The 23,298-nt window shown below is 48.9% G+C and overlaps 1 protein-coding gene across 1 annotated transcript in view; it reads right to left on the reverse strand.

Annotated features, from left to right (window-relative positions):
- UBL3 (ubiquitin like 3) overlaps positions 1-23,298 on the reverse strand; it is a 36,178-nt gene that overhangs the window by 11,515 nt on the left and 1,365 nt on the right. The window lies entirely within an intron of this gene.

Consider the following 23,298-nt stretch of genomic DNA (forward strand, 5'->3'; position numbering starts at 1 on the left):
GCGGGGAGGGGGGAGCGACCTACTTTTTGCTGTTTAACGTAAAATATTTTGACACCCAGTTTTGAGTGAAAATTCCGCTCGAGTAGGTAAACCCCGTCGCCCGTAATTAAACGACGAGTAAACTCTCTTTAGTATAATCTCGTTTTGGAAGCTTCGGCGAGAAAAGAAGAAGGGAGAAACCGCGGGAGCTCTCGATCGCTCGCGACACCAAAGACCATTATCGGTGTGAGTGTGTGTGTGTGTGTATGTGTCTGGCGGATATCGCGCCATCCGCGTCGGTGCAGAAGGGCAAGAAAATCGATGGCGGCGGATCGGTCGGAGACGACCGATAAGCTTAAGTAAAACTTGAAGCAACTTATTTAAGGATCATTACGCGTGATACAATTTTCGGCCGAGGAGCGCCGATAACGCGTGTTAATCAACACGGAGATCGGCACGTGCCCCGTTACGTTTACGTACTACGGCAGCGAGACTTTACACATGAGGGGCTTTGTGACGACACAGTAGATATAGATGGAGAGGAGAGGGTGGACGGCAGCAAGAGGGAAGAAACAACGGAGAAAAGAAAGGACAGAGCGGAATTGGGCTAATCGCGAATGTGCGCCGCGGCGCGATGGGTTTACCTTGATTTTGCGAGTGCTCGCGCGCGTCACGAACCGAGGTCACGCCGAGATCGGATAACCAGGTCATTGGGGCATTCGGATACACAGGACCGAGTGCAACTATGCGCATATGCATGTAGAATGACCCACATCTCTACGCGCGCGGCTGTCCTTCGCCCACGTGTATCGAAGGACTTAAAGTTTTGACGCAAACACGTAATAACGAAGGGTAGTAGGAACGATGCGGATGCAGCAAGATGCAGCGGGATGCAACGGTATTTTTTTTTTTTTCAAACCTGTCGCAATGTGCGACAGTGCGCTCTCAATGCTGGTCACTCAGGGACGCGGACTCTCGAAATTCACCACGAGAGGAAAAGAGATGGTTACATTGGATAACAGAATAAAAAGAAACAATTAGAGAGACGATTGACGCTCGCTTAAGTTCTCCTCGAACCTCAAGCTACTTGCCGCGACGACTCATCTGACGACGAAAAATCGATTCGTGTCTCGGCGGAGTTGTAATAAGAAGAGAAAGAAAAAATTATTTATCATTCGGAAGGCCGGCCGGGGGAACGCCGACAACACAAAGTCTCGCGAGAAACGCGTTCGATCTTTTCGCTTCTTTCCTTTGTCTCTCCCTCTTTCTTCTTCTCGAGTAAGAGGTGAGGGGGAAAAGGAGGAGGAGAACAGCAACCGTCTGGCTGCGACCTCGCATTTCTCATCGCGCGGAGGCGCCGACGAAGTTGGCGAACCCCGACACTACCCACCGCTTTATCTATATTCGTATGCAGAGCACCGCTCCCGCTATCACCATCCCGGGGACGACAGATACCGCGACAAACTCCATGGCGATTTTTCCTCGGTGGAAATTCAACGAGAGCCGGGCAATTACGCAGTCGCGGTTAATTCTACCGCTTTGGTCAACAGTCTTGGCGAATTTTCATCGTCGAAATGAGCTATATTGTATCGTTTCCTTTTTCAACGTGTCAGCTCAAATTCACAAGCAAAAATCGCCCAGCCATATAAATGCGGAATAATTGTTTTTTTTTATCTTTTTTAGGAACCGCAAATAAAAGCCACGTTCATTAAACGGAGGACAAAGATACCTGGACACATTTGCTTCACACACACACACTCACACACACACACACACACACACACACACACACACACACACACACACACGCACGCACGCACGCACGCACGCACGCACACACACACGAGATGAATGCACACCGATTATCATCATGTACACCGACACCCGACGAAAGAAAAAGAAACGCCGGTGGGAAAAAGATTAAAGAATGTGAAAAAAGATTCAACTTGTCATCGAGTCACATTTCCCTGGATGTGACAACGTGCGGCGGTGAAATTTATCTTCGAACGTCGCGTCCTCTTCCTGTGTCGTTCCATAATTGACAACGCGCTACAATTCGAGGGATCCGAGGAGGAGGACAACGATATTCGCTATGCGCGGCCACGCCACGGCGCGCAATAGTTCTCTCTCTCTCTCTCTCTCTCTCTCTCTCTCTCTCTCTCTCTCTCTCTCTCTCTCTCGTCTCCCTTCCTCTGTGCATCTCGCTGCATCTCGAAAGGAAGCCTTGGAAACGTGCACTAACCCTAAGCAGCGCGAGAGAGGCGCGCGCGGTGTATCTTTCCCGACTGCCTTTCTCTGAATCTGCCGAGAGACGTTGCGTCGTGCTTCCTACGATAAGAGGCAATGATTTCGATTGCACAAGCCGCGTCGTTCTTCCGTGTCGCAGGAAAGAGCGGCTTGTCTCTCTCTCCCTCTCTTCCGATTCGTTTGGATATTTTTATTAATAAACGTCAAGTTTGAGTAGATATAAAAAGTGCGAATTTCCAATGCTGCTGCAAGATCTTACGATATCGATTCAAATAGATTCGTCCGAAGCAGAGTTTCTCCTTCTTCGGTCGCTGTTTGCAGGCGCGCGAGTGCAACGGAGATCGTGTTGCTCAAATTGTTTGTTAATAATTCCATGCAATTAAGCCGCCCTCGCGAGGCGCACGTACACTTACAGCGAGTCATTTCCACAGTCTTCGCGGAATACCTCGAGCCGGCAATTACGTCAATTACAGGGTGACTTTAGGTTAATAAATACTAATGCTTCGCCATCCGGTGTTCACGAACGTGTTCACAATAGAACGCCGGTCGAATCGCTTTTAATCAGACCACCGGTGCGATATGCGCACGAAATTAACGAGTACTTTTCTTATTATATATATTGCGTGCGATTTCTCTCTCATTGTGCGCCGGTGCGCACGAGCCAGTGAGTTATCGAACAGTGATATATCGAGTGTTTTCTATTATATTCCTGGACATTTGTACTTCCCTGCTACTATAGGAGAAAAAAATTTTTGGCTCGCCAAAGAATAGTACCGACGAACAAACCCGCAAACTTTTTCTTTTTCTTTCTTCTTTCGATCGCGGAACGGGTATTCCGGACGTGCGTAAAATTGACAAATCGTCTCTCTCTCTCTCTCTCTCTCTCTCTCTCTCTCTCTCTCTCTGTATTCTCTTGTCTAGTCCAGGGTCGATAATCAGCAAGGAAGCGGAGGAAGCGAGAAAAGCGAGACCGCGAGAGATTCCTTTTCTCTCCGGTGCAATCCGGTCCGAAAAAAGTAGCAAGTTCGCTGAACCACTCGCTCCGAATAGCACAGCGCGGTCTTTACAGTCACAGAGAGAGAGAGAGAGAGAGAGAGAGAGAGAGAGTTCATCTGGACTGGTTCGCAACAGACATGATTAATCGCGATCGCAGTGGGTGTTAAAACGTAGTATTTTAGCTACGTTGTGTGTATATCGGTCAATCCATTTAAAGCGATCCGATGTGTGTGCTGCGCGGCGCCGTTAACGCGATTCGCAGGAGAGTTTCTATGGTTTCGGAACTGACCCTCGCGCGCGGCCCTCCGCCACCCCATCCCCTTGGCTTTGTGCGCAACTCCACCTTTTTACGGGCTCGCCACGAGCCACCGGAATACCGAGGAATTACGTTCGTTAACCCCGATTGATCCCGACGTTTTTGTCGTTGTGCGCTCGCTTTATTGGCGAGACTTCTCTCTCTCTCTCTCTCTCTCTCTCTCTCTCTCTCTCTCTGTCTCCCCCCCCCTCTCTCTCTCTCGTTCGGCCTCGGCCGGCCGGCCGTCCGCTCGCACTCGCGAGCGAGCGAGCGGAGTGCGTCGTTTATCGACCAGACACACGAATTCGGTTTACCGTGACGCTATTATGCGCGGACACCGCGCGCGGGATTCGGGAACGACCGGGAGTCGACCGCGAAGGAAACAATGCGCGCAATGTGCATCCCGGCGCGATCCCCGAGAGACGCAAAGATCGCTATCGAGAAGCGCCGCGCGCTTCTAAGAATAACGTGAATGGAGATTAACGTTCACTCCAAGCGTGCCGCTGCAAATTAATTTACTAATTTTTTAATTAATTTATTCTCGTCGAGAGTCTCGTATCGACGACGCGCGACTCACGCGACGGCATATCACATATCACGCGCGCGTCTACGCATCCCGAATCCTTTGTCCTTCTTCGTCTCCTCTGTCCTAGCTCTGTCCTCGTGTCTCACCGAGGTAGCACCCCCTCTTGGAATAAACGACTTGTTCATCTGGTATTCGTCGGCCGGCAAGTACCGTCGTTGTAGCGTCGTACTTGCAAATTTATCGATCCGACCTAACGCGGCCGTCGCGTCGCGTCGCGTCGCATCGCGTTAACGCGCGGCTCAAACCCGCGCGAGAGGCGGACGAGAGCAGTCCAACACGCGACCTAGACCCGACCTTCCCCAAGGTGTGCGGCGAGGGTGGCGGGCGCGGAAGGGTGAGGCCGAGATGGCGTTCTCTCGGCGGGGGTCACGGGGAAAGGGGTCGTGCGCGCGCGCGCGCGGCTCGAGCGATGTCATTCGCGAATAAGTGCGAAGGACACCGCGCGTCCGCGTCGCCTCGCCTCGCTGCCGCGCGGCGAGTCCTCGCGGGCTGACATTCCAGTTGCAAATTCAAATTACGAACGAGACAAATGCGTTTCGCAATAACGGGGCTGTTGGAACTTTGCACGCTTTGCGGACTCGGACTCGGAGATCCGCCTTTGAAATCCTCGCCCCGTCGTGTGTCTTTGGTATTTTGGATCTGCTCCAGGCGGAGAGAGTCAAATCGCGTTTCATGCAAGTTTACGCGGCGGAACGATGAAGAAGCATGCTAATGTATCGCGTAGCGAGAAAATGGCGATCGTCGACGATAATGTATTTTTCTACAATTTTCCGAAGCTGTTTCGTTCTCGCGGGATTAATTTTATGATAATATAACATCTCTTTCTCTCTCTCTCTCTCTCTCTCTCTCTCTCTCGCTTCCGCGTGCTCAAACAGGATGAAGTACGCACGTTGCGACTATTCGCATCGGCAAACTCCCACTGACGGACCGCATCGAGCGCAATAATTATATCGTCCTTGGCGAGCAATTAGCGTGTTCCATGCAGTTGGAAGCGCCTATCGTTCGCCCTGACTCTCGCAGCTCTCTCTCCCTCTCCCCCCCTCCCTCTCTCTCTCTCTCTCTCTTTCTCTCTCTCTCTCCGTTCCACGAGAGAACGAGATTTCGCGCTCCGCGTGAGCAATATTTTGCTTATTGACGTAGAATCATCCGACAAAGGGCGGAAGCATTTTTTTCACTTTGCTTCCGAAGGAAACAAGTTACGATACACACTTGAGAGAGGGCGATACACGCCGGTTTTTACCGCCGGTTACACACAAGCAAAGTACGAAAATAGCTCCTTTGAATATCAAAATATAACTGAGCAAGACGGAAAAGGAGGTAGGAAGAATAAAGGAACTACTCAAGGAGGGGAAGGAAATTGAGGAATGTCGGGATAATGAAAAGATTATACAAAGACAAAACACGCTGGAGCGCGGTAGCGCGGGAGCAATCGAGGAATATAAAACAAATAACGGAAAATAACAACAGGGAAGAAGAAATCGCGGAGAACCGGTGCGCGGCCGACGAAACAAAGAGAGGAAACAAAGGTGTGTCGGTGTGCGTGTATGCGTGACGACGGTGTGAAGGAGCTCCTCCTCTCTCTCTCTCTCTCTCTCTCTCTACACGAGGAGGAACTCGCCGGTGGGGTTCAGTGAGGGGACCCCGATCGATCGCCACGTTCGCTCATCCTCCATGGTTCGCCCTCCTCCGGCCCCCTCCGATCAGTCACTGCATCACCGCACCCCCTTCTCACTCTCTCACTCACTCACTCACTCACTCTCTCTCTCTCTCTCTCTCTCTCTCTCTCTCTCTCTCTCTCTCTCTCTCTCTCTCTCTCTCTCTCTCTCTCTCTCTCTCTTTCTCCAGATCTGTCTGCGGCCAAACATCGGTCCTCTCTTTCGTTAGGGCCGCGCATCGAGCCACGCAACGGAGGAGCCATCGAGAGACGACACGTCCCTCACGATTGCGCATTGCAGCAGCACGAACATCGTTTCGATACTCCGACTCTGCTAACCGACTCTGCGGTTAATTAGCAATTCGATATCCCTTTCCGGATTATAGTGTATGCGCGACGAGCGTCGGCGAACCGAGGGACGCGCAAGCGCGCGCGCGCGCGACCTGCAATTTGCGCGAGATTTGCTTTACCGCGCGACGGTTCCGATCGCGAAACAGTATTCTTTCACCGCTACCTCCCGCACGCACGTGTGTGATACAAAAAGATGTATTACGTCGACGTCCCAGCTTTTCGACATATCGTCATGTAAATCACTTGGCGCGCCATCCGCGCGCTGAGTGAGGTGAAAAATGGAGAAAAATCCGCAAGATATTTTTTGTCGTTTGTGCGAAAATTTGCGTGCTATCAGGAGAAGGAGGAGGAGGAGCAGGAGGAGGTAGTCGCGATCCCCCTCTCGCCACCCCCCCCCGGTTCAACGAGCATGTTTCAGTTGGAATCGTTTTGCATTGTGCTCGAGTTTCAAACGAAATAACACAGATATTGCAAATACACGAGTCCGGATCGCGGCGCGGATTTGCGGTCGCGACAACAAAGGAAAACTATTGCTTCTTTTCCTACTTATTCCCATTTCGTATATTTCGGATAATGTTGGAAAAGTATCGAGCGACTGTTCACACTGCACAGAATCCAGAATGTCTTGGCCATCTTCGGCTTTGCTCACGTTGCCGATGAAACAGAGTGAAAGAGAAAGAAAGAGAGAAAGAGAGAAAGAGAGAATGAGAGAAAGAGAGAAAAGAGAATAACGGAGGCGCGAGAGACCGTTAGCGGGTCACGGTGAGAAACTAGATGCACACAGACGGTAATTTCAATTTAGAGATCAAGAAACTTGTCTCGAGTTTCGTGGCTTTCTGTTTATATCCCGTCAGAGATGGGTCCTCGCGCGCGTGCAAGTACAGAGGGCGAATGAAGCTTTAGTGAAGGCGAAGGCGAAGGCGAAGACGACGACGACGACGACGACGGGCAAGATGCGAATCTACGGAATGACGAGTCGGAAGTGCGCGTTCTTGGTGCCGAGGCTCCAGTTTACTCGGCGGCGTTAATGGTTCCCGAGCGAGATTAGAATCGACGCGGATTCTGGAGCGTGATGCAAACTCCGAATCGATTAAGACCCATTTACACTCATCTGATCCGTATCCATCTCATATCCCATCCGTGTGCGTGATCACGGACGCGATTCGTGCCGGGGACGCCAAAGTACACGCCGCAGGATCAAACGGGAACATTTCCCACTTCTGTCTGTTCGATCCGTATTCGTAGAGCGGTAGAGTATCGATTGTCCGTCGCGCGCGACCCCGCCGTCCATCGCGCATCGCAAAAACCGCAATTTTCGGTGCGCGAATCTCGAAAATTCCGCACGTTACCGTGCGGCGAATCGTGCCTTCCCAGAGCGAGTCTCTCTCTCTCTCTCTCTCTCTCTCTCTCTCTCTCTCTCTCTCTCTCTCTCTCTCTCTCTCTCTCTCTCTCTCTCTCTCTCTCCTCTGGCTTCGTTTCGTACGGCTACATTCCGACCTCCATCGAGCGAAGGGGAAGAGAGACCCTACCTGGGGCCGTAGGAAGCGTCCCTCGATTCACGGCGGCAGAAAATACACAGAATAGAGTATACGGTGGAATACGGTTAGCTAGCTCACGGTTGGCCAAGAGCGGTGGATTCGTATGTGCGCGCGTGTGTGTGGGTGTGTGTGTACCGGGTCGCCTATATTTAACGTGGGAAGAACGGCGTTCTGGAGTGAGAGGATCGAATAGATCGCGCGCGGACGGCGTGATCCGCGCTCTCGATTTTATCACGCTCGCGCGCGCGCGAGAGACGAAATCGTCGTCCCGATATTTCCTGCCTGCATATCGTTGTCGTGTATGCGCGACGCGGCGGCTCGATACGACCCGTCAATTTAATAGCTTGTTTCATGCGATTTTCAACGTATGCATCATGGAATGTAAATTTGATAATTTGTGCGTTGGAACGAGCGGAAACGCGTAACGACAGTTTCGAGGGGTCGGATTCAGATCCGATGGATCGAACGGCGGCGGCGGAGGGATTAAAATTTCGGAAAGTCGAACGTTCGTCCTGACGCACACCTGAGCCGGCGAGTAACGCGGAGGAGGTATGCGTGTAACGTGACGGATACGTTAGCGCGCGAAATATTAAAGAGCAAGTAGAGTAACGGTGGGAGCGGCGGAAAGAGTGAAAGCACCGAATGGGGATGGGAAGAGACAACGGGCGGCAACAGTGGTACAACGGCGAGTTATAAGAGGCAAGGAAAGCGAAGAGGAGGCGAGATAAAAGAGGATAATATGAGAGAGGAACGTCGGATGTGACTCATGCTTCGAAGCCACCGCCGTCGTCGCCGTTATACAGGGTGCTCGTAAACTCGCGCGCGCGCGCTCCACGTGAGCGCGAATTTTTTGCGCACCAATGACGAATACACAATAGTCGAGCGAGCGAGAGAACGTCGTGAGCGACGAACAAGCGCGTGAAACAATGTGTTGCGGCTTCGATTGTTTTTGCACGAGCGACTATCAAAATTATCCACCGGCGACGGCGACGGCGACGGCGACGGCGACGTCGTGAGATGACGCAAACACCACGCGGAGGCATCGTGCGCCTTTGGTCGGATCGCGTGAAAATAGCATCTCGCCGCCGCCATCGACATAATGCATATCGTCGCGCAGAGACTCTCGTGGAGCTTTGTTCCTTTCTAATAAATCCCCGGAAAAGAATCCTCTCCGATTCGTCGCGCAGCCTCTCCAACGCGATTATCGATTAATCGCGTTCGCATATCGATCTCGTCGAGCATCTCTACGGCATGGCGAAAGCGAAAAATTTCACATTTCATATTTTCTCGTCCAGATTGGATTACAGCGAAAGATACGATTGAATCATTAATTTCTTTCGCGCTCGATATAGCAGCCGAGGAGAGCTCGCCGATAAAATCGTGTCTTTTTCACTCGGTGAAGAATCGAAACGCGAAGCACGAGCGACCCCCGTAGCGATCTTAGTGATGTTTCGCGACCGCACGAGTCGCGAACAGCTAGACACTTCGCTGGTACCGGTGTATCGATTTTCATCGTGCACGTCACAAATGCACAACAATCAGGAAATCCACGCGTCATCGCGCGGCGCGGAGTTACGGGCGCGCTTACGTCATCGCGACCAACGCGGTGCCAAAACTGCAACTCGCCCGGGAGGACGCGGCGGGGATGGTGATGAGAGGTGGTGGCCGTGTCGCTTGTAAGGAAGCCTTCCCGAAAATACAGCCGGATGGGAGAAAACACGAGGGAATCGAGGTCGAGAAACGCGGCGCGAGGATGACGCATCGCGCGCTGAGGAATTTATGGTGGATTCAACAGCCGTTTAGGGACAGCCGATTCGCTGTATTTGCGAGCCGCCGAAATGTATGTTGGACCGCGTCACAATCCGCTGGAGAATCTGCAAAATTCCAGGTTATTCCAGCTTAATTACGAGTAATTGCTGGGTTAGCACAGTGGGCGGGTGTGCTCGCTGGCGGGCGAATCGCGCTACGTTGCGCAACCGACAAAGAAGACACGCGCGATCGCTCGTGAGAAAAAAATTGTGAGAGAGAGAGTGCGGAATGAAATGCGTTTTCGTACGACGCTTTGTTCAACAGCTGCTGAAATCGCTGCTGAAAGTTGGAAAATTAATCCAACGCACACTTCAATTGTCTCGAAAGTAAACATTTTTTTTTAATCATCTCGAATCACAATTTTTTCCCTCGTCAAGTGCTTGCGGTAAATTTTATAAAATGTCTAGAAGGAAAAAAAAAAGAAACATCCACTATTTTGGTCGCGAGAAAGTTATTTGGAACTCGACTCAATAACCTGAGCCAGGGTCCCCAGTGTTTTAAATCCGTCACTGACTGTGCGATCACCAGGACCAGATGGAAGTGGGTTTCGATCGAAGTAATCCTGGAGGAGGCGATCGCTGGGTTAACCTCGACCCCGTAGGGCCTTGACGGCGGGGAGCGGAGGGGAAACGCGGCGGGTCTGATCGATGAAGAAAAGTATGCTATTTCAAGAGGCCAGAATAGAGAGAGAGAGAGAGAGAGAGAGAGAGAGAGAGAGAGAGAGAAAGAGAGAGAGAGAGAGAGAGAGAGAGAGAGAGAGAGAGAGAGAGAGAGGGGCATAGGAATCGCGGATGTTCGATGCGATGACACCTTGTTGAACAGGGAGGAGCAGGAGGAAGAGTCATTTCCGACAGTGACAAATTTTCTCCCTCTTTAGCACGCGCTTCGCTTTCATTCCAGATCGCTCGAAAGAGTTTACCTCGCTTTTTCGACAAGCAAAAAAAAAACAGGGAGAGAGAGAGAGAGAGAGAGAGAGATGAAAGATTTCTTTTTTTCACACGCTATGGTATCTTACGCGGCGACGAATTCGCCCGAGAACCGCAGCACAGATTATTGATCCACTGTCCGAGAGGATCCCCCCCCGGACAAATGTATCGCGCGCGGTGAGAAAGAAAGTTTAATATTTATTAATTGGTAAGATAGCACAGATAGCACAGACATCGTGATTAATGCGATCTCGTGCGAGTCGCTCCGGTAATTATCGCGCGCGCGCTGATGCGCGAGAGCGCCAAGATGCGTTCGAACGCGCGGAGGAATTGTTTTCTCGCGGCGTAATTGATGTGGTAAGAAACCGCGGATGGGAAAAGTGAAAGAACTTCCTTATTCTCATCGCGAGCGAGCAACGAGAGTGCCGGATAATTTATCGCGGACGCAAATGCCGCCCGACCGAGCGCGCGCGATTGTCTGGGATCGTCGATGTGTGCCTCGACGACACAACGGTCTCACTTTCACTCGCCGCCGCCGCCGCCGCGCACCGCCGAGAATGCCTTGTGATCTTCTATGATCCACTAATAAGCGCGTGAGAAGAGCTCCGGGAGAGTATTTTTAACGACACACGTCGAATATTAACAAAGCGCAGAGAGATCGCCGATCAGTTCAGAGTCAACGCGACAGTGGGGGAGGGGAGGGGGGGCAAAAGGCGGGCGCGCGATCGATGAACGAGATCCAGTGAAAATCTGTGCCACCTAGGACGCGGTCTAGCCGCCACTTTTTGGCACGTTTCCGTGCCGACACGTACAGGTCGGCCCGGGGCGACCAACAGAGGTTGTCTAACGGACAAAACGATTATCTTCACGCTCGGCTTAGCGCGATCCCTCTATTCGCAGGAGCGCAGGAGCGCGCGCGAGCGACGCGCTCTCACGTCATCGGGAGGAGAGCAGCAGCTTGCGCGAGCAACGCGCCGACGAGCTCTCTCGACGAACTGTCGTCAATTTCACGCTGAGGAACGGATCTTGACTCCAGAGGACATGCCGAAATCCTACGTCCGGCGTTATTGTTATTTTTTGTTTTTCGTTTTTTTTTTCCACTCATCTTTGTCGTAGACCGGCAAATGCGCGGTCTTTGCAATCTGCGGTGTCTCTCTCATTTTCCTCGTGAAATATCCCGACAATTAGCCGCGAACATCGTCAATACAAAGCGTCGTCGCGCGATCGACCGTCGAGCGAGATATATTCCGTTATCTGTTTTCGTCGCGATTTTCTTATCTGCTCGAGCTGCAGCTCGCTAATTCCCGAAAATATCTTCATCGCGACGCGACTCGCGAATATGGCTCGAAATCAAAAGACACCTCCGCTGTCTCTCTGTCTCCCCCCCTCCCCCCCTCTCTCTCTGTGTGTGTGCGTGTGTGTGTGTGCTAATCTCACAACGCTCCGACTTCAACATCAATAAATGTCGAGAGAGAAACTCCTCGTTTCAATCTGATTTTTGGCTGACGCTCGCGCGCCTTTCCCGAGTTTTTGATAGCGGCGGCTTTCAGCAAACGTCCGACTGAAAGAACATCCGGAAAGAACGGCGGCGAGACATCCTGTGTATCAATTTGACAATGTCACCGAGAGCGCGACCGTTTCGCCAGCTGGCCAGCTGGGGGGGGGGGGGGTTAGCGAACTTTAAAAATGGATACCGTCGCCTCGCTTCTGTGCTCTCGCCCGACCTCCTTTTCCCTCCTCCCAGAATTACGCGCGATCGACGCGGATCGTCCGCCTAGTTTTCGGTTTGCAGGTGACGACAGATTTGCGACTTCCGGCGAGGCGGCGGCGGCGGCCGGCTGAGAAACGTGGCGCGCGCGCGCGCGGAAGGGGGGCTTTCGAATTGATTTCCTCCTTTCGCTTTGCGGCTGCTTTACGTCGGCGATTCGGCGCGGCCATAAATTCCACCTAACTTAACCATCCGCTCGGAAAGCTTTCTTCGTTAATGCCTCGAGCGGCTTTTTACCCTCTTCCTTCCTTCCTCCCCATCTCTCGCCTCTGCTCTCGCCCTCGCCTCCGCCTCCCCCCCCGCTCCGTTTTTGCTTTCTTTTCCTTTTCCTCAATTACCCGCCGCAACTGGCGACCTTTGAATTTTCTTCCGGAACTTCCGCAATGTCCCTTCTCTCGCGCACCTATTAACGCCACTTAATCCTCACCCTCTGCGAGGCCTCTCACTCAATGTCCTCCTCCCTTCTCCTTGAAGTCTTCATTTTTTGTCTTCATAGACGACGAGAATCGCAGTTCCTTCTCCATTCAGACGACCCCGCGAGACGTACGGAGGTAAAATTATACGAGTATCAAAGCGGACAGATGGAGGGTATATACGAATACGACAGCCGGTATATTTGGAAATATCGAAATTTTTCGGGACGAGTCTCTATTGTACGTCTCTTACTATTTCGGCTTGTAACGGCCACTCAATATTCATCAGGATCGAATATCGCTCGGAAAGGCGGGACGCGCGCGCGCGCGCGCGCGAGAGCCGTGAGCAAATACAAATACTACATTCGCATCCGATACATTTTCGGATATTTCCCTATTTGCCGCGGATACATCGAGGTACGCGGTGACGTTTCGAAATATCGCATGGCGGCTTTTACACGTCATTAACGCGGCACCGCGACGACGCGACGACCGCGTGCACCGCCGCGGTGGAGATGCATCGGCAAAGCGCTGTTACGTGGAGTATCGCCGATTAGACGACTCGGTGTTAGATTCCACATGCGCGCGTGTCACGTGTCGCATTATGGAAGCGCTACAAGCTACAACCGCGAAGAAGCTTTAGCCTTGCCTTGCGTCCTTACAAGTAAACCTCGGGAAACACGTCAGATGCCGATGATTTTTTATAGTTATCTTTTATGTCAAGATATGAAGAAATATGTTATACTGTGCAGCGAACAAGCTCATTTTAACTGGTCAAAATCTGGTAAAAAATGAAGAAATGAACAAAAAAAAGGAAAAGAAATTTTGCAGAAGAGTAAACGGTCGTTACCGAACGTCGAATGCATAGCATAAAACTGAACACTTTTTCAACAATGACGTCCGCCATTTTGAATTTTGCAAAATGGTTCTGATTCATAATCGGCGACATGTGTGTGCAAGTTTCAACAAATCAGATATATATATATTTTTTTTAAGAAATATTGTTTTAAATATGTATAAAATAGTGTACTTGTGCAAAACTTGAAAAATTTCGAAAAAATTGAAAAAATTAATTTAAGATTTCTTCATATTTTGACATAAAAAATAATTATAAAAAATTGGAAACAAATCGGCGTCTAACGTTTCCCGAGGTTTACTTGTTAGCCTCGTCGATCTAGTTTCGGTTTCTCTCACTCGCCACACTTGTCGAAGAACATCCAACGGCCGAAAATCTGACGAAAGTCCACTTACGTATGCGTGTCCATCCAGCGTTTCTCTCATCGAGAGGACGGCCTCGACGACGAGAACGTTTTTCAACTACCCCCCGGACAGCCCCGAGGAAGCTTCGCAATCTTCATCATCATCGCGTGCACAAGTAACAAATACGCCTCTACGACTTGCCACTTGCGGCTCACGTAATTATCGTTTACATAAGGTAAACGATAATTACGTGAGGTACATCGTTTACATAAGGTAAACGATGTACCTCATAAGGTACGTGAGGTATCGTTTACATAAGGTAAACGTCCCAATCCGACCACTTTGAAAGAAATATTTACTATTTATTTTGACAATAATGAATGAAAGTAATAATTATTGTAAAAAAAAAAAAAAAAATAAAAAACTTCAATACTTGACGATTAGTTGGAAAAAAATATATCCAATTTGATGCTTTTGTATTAAAATAAAAGTTAATTAAATAAATATGCCATGGTTTGGCAAAATAATGATCAATCTTTAATAAATTCATCAAAAGATAACTTATCTATATTTATATTATTTCCCGTTAGCACGTACTAATTTTCTAATTGCGGCTGGGACAAATTATATCCGAACATTGGACCATAACTTATTTCAACTGTCCGTTCGCTGGTACATTAATGCAATGCACTTCGTTACTTGTGTAAACATTTCACTAATAATAGATATATACATTGATTCAAATCATTTTTCTCTGTACTCAGGGGAATCTTGTAAGTTTTCAAATAAATGCAAATGTTTCTTTCCAAATTATTCTTAATGTTATATATTGCATCTTTTGCGATCTACCTACGCTTAAGGGGACTGGAGGGTCAGGAGATTATTACTGAAAAATCGTGCTTGTTTCTGATAATATTTTGTGACGAACTGAATAAATGTGCAAGAATGAAAATTTTACATATATTTATACATCAACATATGAAGAGTAGAAAAATGTTATTTATTAACAAATACTCAGATAAATATACGTCCACTTAAATTTTAAACGTGTTTTCCTCGAAATTTTATTGTTCAACTTTTTGCAATGATTTCATCGAAACTGAGCTTCGTATCGATTTGAATTTTAAAGCAATAATATTTGTTCATCTGGCTCTCAGATAAACCATGGACAATTATGTCAAAATATTTCATTTCGAGATATTAATTTTTTTATTGCAAAAGAACTGAAAAATTTGGATTTTTTCCTAATAATAGCTGCCTAATTTTATTAATTTTGTTCGATTTTTTGTTGTAGTGGTCACCGGATAATGATAAGCCTCCTCAAGATTTCTAGCCAAAATTCGTTCTGATCGGATCAACGAGAGCCGAGATATTACTGCAAAAACGACAACTTGGAAAAACAAAAAAAAAAAGGAGAGTACATTTCAGCTATATATATATATATATATATATATATATATCGTATATTTATATGAGTATTTGTCAATAAACAAAATTTTTCTACTATTCATGGGTTGTATAAATATACCTAAAATTGTCATTCTTGCACATTTATTCAGTTCGTCACAAAATATTATGAAAAATAAGCACGATTTTTCAGCAATCTGACTCTCCTCCAGTCCCCTTAAAAACGTCCGGTTACTGGGTTACATTTACCTTATCTGTCGCAAGTACAACTCGAAGTCATAAGCGATAAGTCGTAATATTGTCACGCGAATGTTGGGGGATGCGCATACGCTCGTTTACGTTTACGTTTACGTTTACGCGGAGAGCTGCTGCTCTCCACGGCTGAATCAATCCACGGATCCTTGATTCTAGGACGAGGCTAGATTGCAACGAGGGGCGACTCGCGCAACAACACTCGTCACGAATCTCGTCGTCACCTTTCACTTCATTCATTGTGTGCGGTTTGTTATTATCGATTACTCGAACCGACCGTGGATTGATCCACGCCCAGACAAGGGCGCGCGCGCGTAGGTAAAACTCGTTCCGAACTCGAGCGAAAAGCGAGCAATGAACGAAACGACAAAGAATCGCTAACGATCAATTAATTATTACTGATACGTAATTGAGTCGACGCACACACCATACTCGGTTCGATACTCACTCGCGAGAGCGATAGGTTAACCGAATTAATTGCGATGAGTTGTAAATTATCAAATGTAACGGTACAACTGTCGCACAATTCAATATTTGCCACCACTGACGAATGAATCGTGCACGTACGCACGTGTGTACGCGTGTACGTGTATATCGTCGGTGAATTATTAAGATCAAATTACTGATAACCCCGATTAATCGTTCCCCATTGATGATTTACTACGTTTAGTAGCAGCCACGTGCACAGCGCGCGTATTTCAAGAGCAAACTGGTCTCGCTGGCGACCAGTTTTACGAACAATCGCCCGTGTAAACAAGTAAATTGATTTTATGCCGCCGCCAGCGATATATCGACTCGAAAGTCCACGTCGCTCTCCCTGTCGGACGCGTTCACTAACGTGATCGTATTTCACAGATGCACATCACGATAATACATATCCGAGAGAGTCGTCCGAGGCACAGTCTGATCTGATGCTCGATCAGCGCGCCCGCCTATCATGCGCGCCGTTCTTGGCTGGAACTAGGATCGGACTCGGATTTGCAATAATCCGTGTCCCCCACGTTCGCGCGCGCGCGACGTGTCGACTCACGCTTGATCGATTCGTCGAAGGAACTCGACGATTTCATCATTACGCAAAAGAGTTTAAGTGTTTCATCGAGCCGGCTTCCCCGAGCGGGAAATGGAATTTTACCGCCGCTCGCGATCTGGAAAGTTCCGGAGAGAGAGGGGGAGAGAGAGAGAGAGATTCTGTCTTTGTTATTCGGATTAATAGAAAGCGAAGGGAGCGAAGAGAGAGAGGGAGAGAAATTTAGACAGACAATATCGCGCGCTCGAGTTTCGGCTATTGAGTAACACACCCAAATATAATTAAATACATATAACAGTGAAATTCAGAGAAACACGAATAGACAAACGATAAATGTGAGCCGCGATGACACGAATTTATAATTTAGCAGCAGCTCCCAGTTTCAAACGCGTCGCTCGAGATAGATCTGGCAAATTTCATACTTTCTAAATCAAAACGTTTCAACGTTAATTCGACATTTATATCGTTACTCGTATCAAAGATACTCTCGTTGTTTCCGCTGATATCTTTGCTACAGATTCCAAGACGCGCCAGTGCTTTTCGATAGAAGAAGAAAGCAAAAGCATGAATGCGACGAAGCGGCGAGCCGTTGTTGGAAAAATTCTCATACGTTGCGCATTTTGTCCCGCGCGTTAGCCGATACACTACACTTCTTGGTACGCTTTTCACCTTTCTCTCTTTTGTCTCTCGATTCACGGCTAGAGCGGCGAATTGCCGCAATTAGCGCGTCGGCGATACGCGTCCGAGAGATGGGAGCGCAAATTATTTGCGGACAGGTCGCTCGCGGCACCTGCTCGCGTCTCGTGTAAAGTAGATCGCAGCCGGTGACCAATCGGCGACGAGCAATAGCGACAGCTGTAGTGATCCCCACGCAATCACTCGAATGTAGCTCGTCGATGTTTGTTTAACGCAGTTACCGTGAAATACGCGGAATCCCAACGCGGGTTCTCTCTCTCTCTCTCTTTCTCTCTCCCCCCCCTCTCCCTCTTCACACGCATTTATACGCGTTTACTAGGCATCTATCGTCTGCTACGACAGAGAGAGAGAGAGAGAGAGAGAGAGAGAGAGAGAGAGAGAGACGCGTGTCTCCTACACACGCACGTACGTAGCTCTTGCTCGTCGCACGCGAAAATAGTTTTCAGTTATTTATCGCGAAACTTGCGCGCCGCTTCGCGCTCGCGCGCGAGATGCGTACAGCCGCGAACATGCCGAAGTATCTGGAATATACGAGAGCCCCCCGCCCCCCCCCCCCATTATACGATTTCATTCCCATTCATGTGTAAGTCGCGCGACATTGTCCGCATCGCGAAAACGCATCGCGCACGTGCGCGCTCGGCAATTTACTAAATTCGGCTGCTGCGCCGCGAAGCGGTGCATACACCTTTCTGCAAAATGTTCCCGTCTGCTAACGTCTCATCTCTCTACATTTCAATTCGCTCTTAATCCTCCCTTCGAGACGCGGCGCACTGATAATAATCTTCAGTCGTTCGATCGAACTCGGTAAGAATGAGAGAGAGAGAGAGAGAGAGAGAGAGAGAGAGAGAGAGAGAGAGAGAGAGAGAGAGAGAGAGAGAGAGAAGGAAAAAAGAGTGGAAAAAGAGACTCTCTTCGAGGAGAACGCGCCATGAGAAGCTCTCTCTCTCTCTCGGTGCGCGCCGCGCGCGTTTTCTCTGCTTCTTAGTTTCGCCAGGACGATATCTAGGATACTTGGGAAATAGAGTATATACATATATCGTAATTACGAATCGTGTACGCGTCGGTAGGTTGAAGCGCGGCGCGCGCAGGCAGGAATACGACGATGAGAGTGCGAGCCAAAATCTCACGAGCGCGAGTCACCACGCGGAAACGCGGAGATACTCGATATCCATCCTCCTCTCTCTCTCTCTCTCTCTCCGCCCCTTCCGTCCTCCCTGCTCCTCCTCTTTCCTACGGTTGTATGACCGTAGCAGATATCGAGCCTTGGCACGAACAAAAGGTGGCACACACGTCGCGCTCGCGCGCGCGTTCGCCTTGAATAATAAAATTTGCGGCACAAGAGACGTCTCTAGCCGGACGTGACTCACGCGCTCGTTCGCGTTTTTCCTTCCGGATAAAAAGCGCGGGTTCGCGCGATGAATTCCGTTTGTTCTTTAGATTTGTTCCACGCGGGTCGAGCCAGGATCCGGGAGGAGCGACGTCGATCTTTCGCTTTCAATGTAAATCGAGAAACGCGCGCGAGATGTTTCTCCCGTCTCAGCCGTGTTTTTCTCAAGCTGCCTACGCGTCTCATTCGAAATGTAGGAGGTGGTTTAAGAAAACACGCAGAGCGAGAGAGCGAGAGAGAGAGAGAGAGAGAGAGAGAGAGAGAGAGAGAGAGAGAGAGAGAGAGAGCGAGAGTCGCAAACAGGTCTCGTTATTCATTTACATTTACCTCGAGACTTAATTCGCCCGGACCCTTTAATTCGCAATGTTAAGTGTCCTCGCGAGACGAATAATGCGCGCCATCATCGCGCGCAAACTCCCCGCGCGAAAGTAATAACGCTACGAGCGGGAAAATACATACCGAAGAAACCGTGCATCTCGGCAGGCTCGCCGGCGAAGGGTTCGTGACGTCCCTCACTTTATTATGATTTTCAACAGCGAAAGAAAGAACTCGCCGAGAGACGACAAGAAACGCACAAAATCCCGCAAAGTCCCCGCTTGATTGTGCATAATATTTGGTTTCCTACGTTACTGCGCAAAAGGAGCTGCACACGTCGTCGCACGTCGAGATGACGGACGCGCGCTAATGACCGCGCATGATAATTTCATCGCGAAAATGTTCGGCACCGCAAGGCGCGATTAATTCGTAGCGACGTAAGCTCTCCCTCGTTTTCTCCCGAGCCGACTACAATTTTATACGCGATATACGTCAAGTTTGTGCAATAAACACAGACGTTTGTCCGCCTCGTCGAGCTACGGGTGATTGATCGATAGAGTTTCACGATAGAGAGCAGTCGATTTCTTACTTATTTTATTCATTTTATTTGTAACTCTGGTCCGTGTTTCTTTTTTTCTTTTTCAAGAGATGAGGGAACAAGAAGAGGAGATCCGCGACTTCTTTTAATAAGCGTTTCGGAGCGCCTCGATTTGAAGATTAAACGCGGCGCAACATCCCTGCCGCGCGCGCTCCTTCGTTGCGAGCGGCGCATGCAATCGGGTGCATTGATGCGCGCGATGCAACAACAATCGGGATATAATTGAACGGGAAGTACACGAAACACTGCTGATGGCGTCCCCGACGCCAGGGAGCGAAAAATCGCTCGTTTAAGGGGGGAATTACATGCGGAAGACCGTTTTCAAGACTATTTTTATCAACTTTTTTAACGGTAAGTAACGGTAAGATCAATGGACTTGACATTTTCACAGTGTATTCATTAATGTTCGAGATATAAGATAAATTTTCGAAATCGAATCACAAGAACCGATCCAATTATAGATCAAAATGCAGTCATCCGTTTTGCGAGCTCTGTGTTTCCTGTCGACATAATTCCGGGTCTCTCCCTACTCTGAAACCAAAAACTGAGAAAGATTTTTGAAATATACGATTGCCATTGTAGCCCGCACCAAAATGAAGGCAGTGAAAAGGCAAGTTTGGCAAAATAATGACTGAACAAAAAAAAAAAAGTATTGAAAATGAAAGTTTTCTCAACTTGTAATCGTATTAAAAAAAAATAAAATAAAATAAAAACACAACTGTGTTCGAGGTAGGGGCGAAAACTGCATTTCTACTGTATATTGTTTAAAAATTTCAAGTTATTCGGTTCAGTAGTTTCTGCGTAATCGTGTAATCGACAGTTTGAGAAAATGGTGTTTCCAGATCAACGCGTTTAAAATTTTATGTGTGTACTTTCCATATAGATGGTAACAAATTTATTTTATACCTTGGACATTAATGAATATACTAATGAAAATGTCAAGTCCATTGATCCTACCGTTTCTATGTTAGAGAAAGATTCGTGGAAATAGCCTTGAAAACGGCCTGTCCCTCGTGTAATTTCTTCCCTCAGTTTGCACGTCGGATGGGAATGGACCGCGGCGACTATTATATTTACAAAACGTAGCTGCGCGAGACTACCAGATTCCGTAGTATTATTGTCTCATGGCACATTGGCGCTCACCGCAGCGAACAGAACACGCGCGCGCGCAAGTTACGAGCAAACATCCGCGCCGTCGTAAGTCCCACGCGATCCGCGTCGTAACGCGAGGCGCGAACGCGCTCGATACCTCCGCAGGATTTTAGGACCGCGATGCACTGAGGATCTCCAAAGTGACGCGAGTCACTTTGTTACAGCCGATAGATAGCTTTTTCACCTGGACTACACACCTTGCACCATCGGACTTTATCCCCTTGCGCGCGCGCGCGTGTTACACGCATAAAATATTATCGAAGGAAATAGCAAACGCGATGATCGCGCGAACACAACCGCCTCGAGCGAACGCAAGCCAGGAATGCAAATGATCGTCTCCTCGTTGCAACGATCGTGATGCGGGAAAATTCCTAGCGCGATTACCACGTGCGAAATATGCATACGCGGCTCTGGATACAACTCGCTTTCGACAAAACATTAATTAGGCATTTGGATTCGCAGGAGCGAGCGAGCGAGTAACCGCCGTTACGGCGGAGAATCCGTTCAAGAATGGACTTTAAAACCTTATGAAAGATTCATCTTGGCGCTTTAATTACATCCAGATATTTAAACGCGAAGAAGTAAAGCTCCTATAATTCTTGAATATTACACCACCATAGTGTCGTCGACCGTCGAGCACGTGAGTGCAACGAGAGAAACGCGAGAAACGCGAGAGCGTGCGAGCGTCGTTATCTGCAGCGGATCTGCAGTCGCCGTAATCAGCCGGGGCCGTTGACGCGAGGTGGAGAAATATTAATTTCTCTAAGTATGATAATGGAGTGAATCAGCCGGCGGCTGACTTTCCTCTCTTGACGTCACGCGGCCGCCGCGTCGCGTCGTGACAAAAGTGAGAAGACAACCGATTTTGTCCGATCGATCGGATCGCGACTCGACTGTAAATTCCTCACAATTAAGCACACGCACTTAATAATTTTCATCTTACCTCAATTTCATTTCGTAACGCTATTTTAAATGCGCCAAGCGTGAGCGGATACAACATTCCAATTGATCCAAAAACAACGTGTCAACTCTCTCTCTCTCTCTCGAGTAATTTAATGACCTCTTCTCACGCTATCAAGAATTCATCGATCACGTCTCGCATCTCGAAGAGATGCGAGTTGTTTTCTTCTTATTTTTTGTTGTTGTAGAAATACCGCTAGAATACTCGTTTAGTGGAACGATCACTTTTTTACCGCCTCGGGGTTAAATTCCGCTCCGTAGGATGATTAAAATTTTCCAGGATTAAAGCGAAAGACACGTACAGCGGAAATAATCAATGATATTTCTCCTTTTCCTTCTTTTTTCCCAGATGATACGAGTTTTCGATACGAGGTGATTTTAGCGTTTAGGTGAAGTGAGCGTTAGCTTTGCGTACAGACGCGTGTAGGGAGTGTGAGACTCGCGCCCCGATAAGAGTGTACAGACAGACAATATCTTTATTTCGCACGGAATCCAAATCCAATTTATCGCCGCGCGACAGAGAGAGAAAGTACGTTCCTTAATTAAAGATAACAATGAACGCGAGAGAGCGTCCCACACGGGGAGGGGGGGGGGGAGAGATGGATCAAAATTCAAAATCGCGCTTATTCATTCGCATTTAATGTGATACGTCAGCGCGGGGCAATAACGAAGCGAAGGTATGCGTTCGCATCTTGCGCTCGCATCGTTCGTTGCGACGTCAAATGCGACGAGCGTGTAATCTCGCACGGCATGAAGATAACAATGAGCGCGAATTGCATGCGAGGAAAAATAAGGATTCGGAATCTCGTTTAATCACACACGTTTAACGCCGTGAATATGTGTGTGTGTGTGTGTGTGTGTGTGCGCGCGTGTCGCGCAGGATGATACGCGCGAATACGACGCGACGTTACGGAGAGACGCGCGCGCGGCGCGGCGGACAGCGCAGCGCGAAGTGTTGGTGTGGAAGGGAGGAGGGAGTGGAGGGAGATGTAATGACAGCTGCTGCAGCATGGAGCGTAGGCCGTGTTTCGTTACGAAACGGAGCGCACGCTCCGAAGACACCAAGGTCCGCTCGCTCGCTCGCTCGCACCGCTCTGCGTTTAGCGTCGCGTTTAAGCGCTAAATGGAGCCGCTCGATTCAGAGTTTTATTCGTCTAATGGCGATCAATGTCAACGCGCGAACGAGTACGAGAAATCTCGTTGGAATCGCGTCGCGTCACGTCGCGTTACACAGGAAAAAGGACGGAGAGGAAACTCTCTCTCTCTCGCGCGCGCGCACGTCTTCAATAACGCGTCAACGCGGCGCGTTATCAGCTGTCAAAACATTCCACACACGCAACACAACAAACAATAAATAGACGAGGGAAACGACCGCCCTCGGCGGTGTCCTCGAGTTAGGACACCGCCGATGTCTCGCGGTTTGACGACAGGAAGTGAAGCACGAATTATTTTCGTACTTTGTCTCCGCCCCCTCTCGCTCCGTCTCTCTCTCTCTCTCTCTCTCTCTCTCTCTCTCTCTCCTTCTCTCTCTCTCATTTCCGAGCCACGAAGTGACATTGGCCGTTCTACTTTGGACACATCGAACGAGTAGACATCTCGCGAAAGAGAGGTCGCGGCGAGAGAGCATATTTTCCATGTTTCAAAACACGTTCTGCGAGAGCGGCATCGCTTTGAAAAGTTTCACCGCATGAATTCACAAATCACGGGGAGAGAGAGAGAGGGGGGGGGGCGGGAGGGGATTC

This window comes from Harpegnathos saltator, unplaced genomic scaffold (genome assembly GCF_003227715.2).
Source record: "Harpegnathos saltator strain DR-91 unplaced genomic scaffold, Hsal_v8.6 scaffold774, whole genome shotgun sequence".
Lineage (NCBI taxonomy): Eukaryota > Metazoa > Arthropoda > Insecta > Hymenoptera > Formicidae > Harpegnathos > Harpegnathos saltator.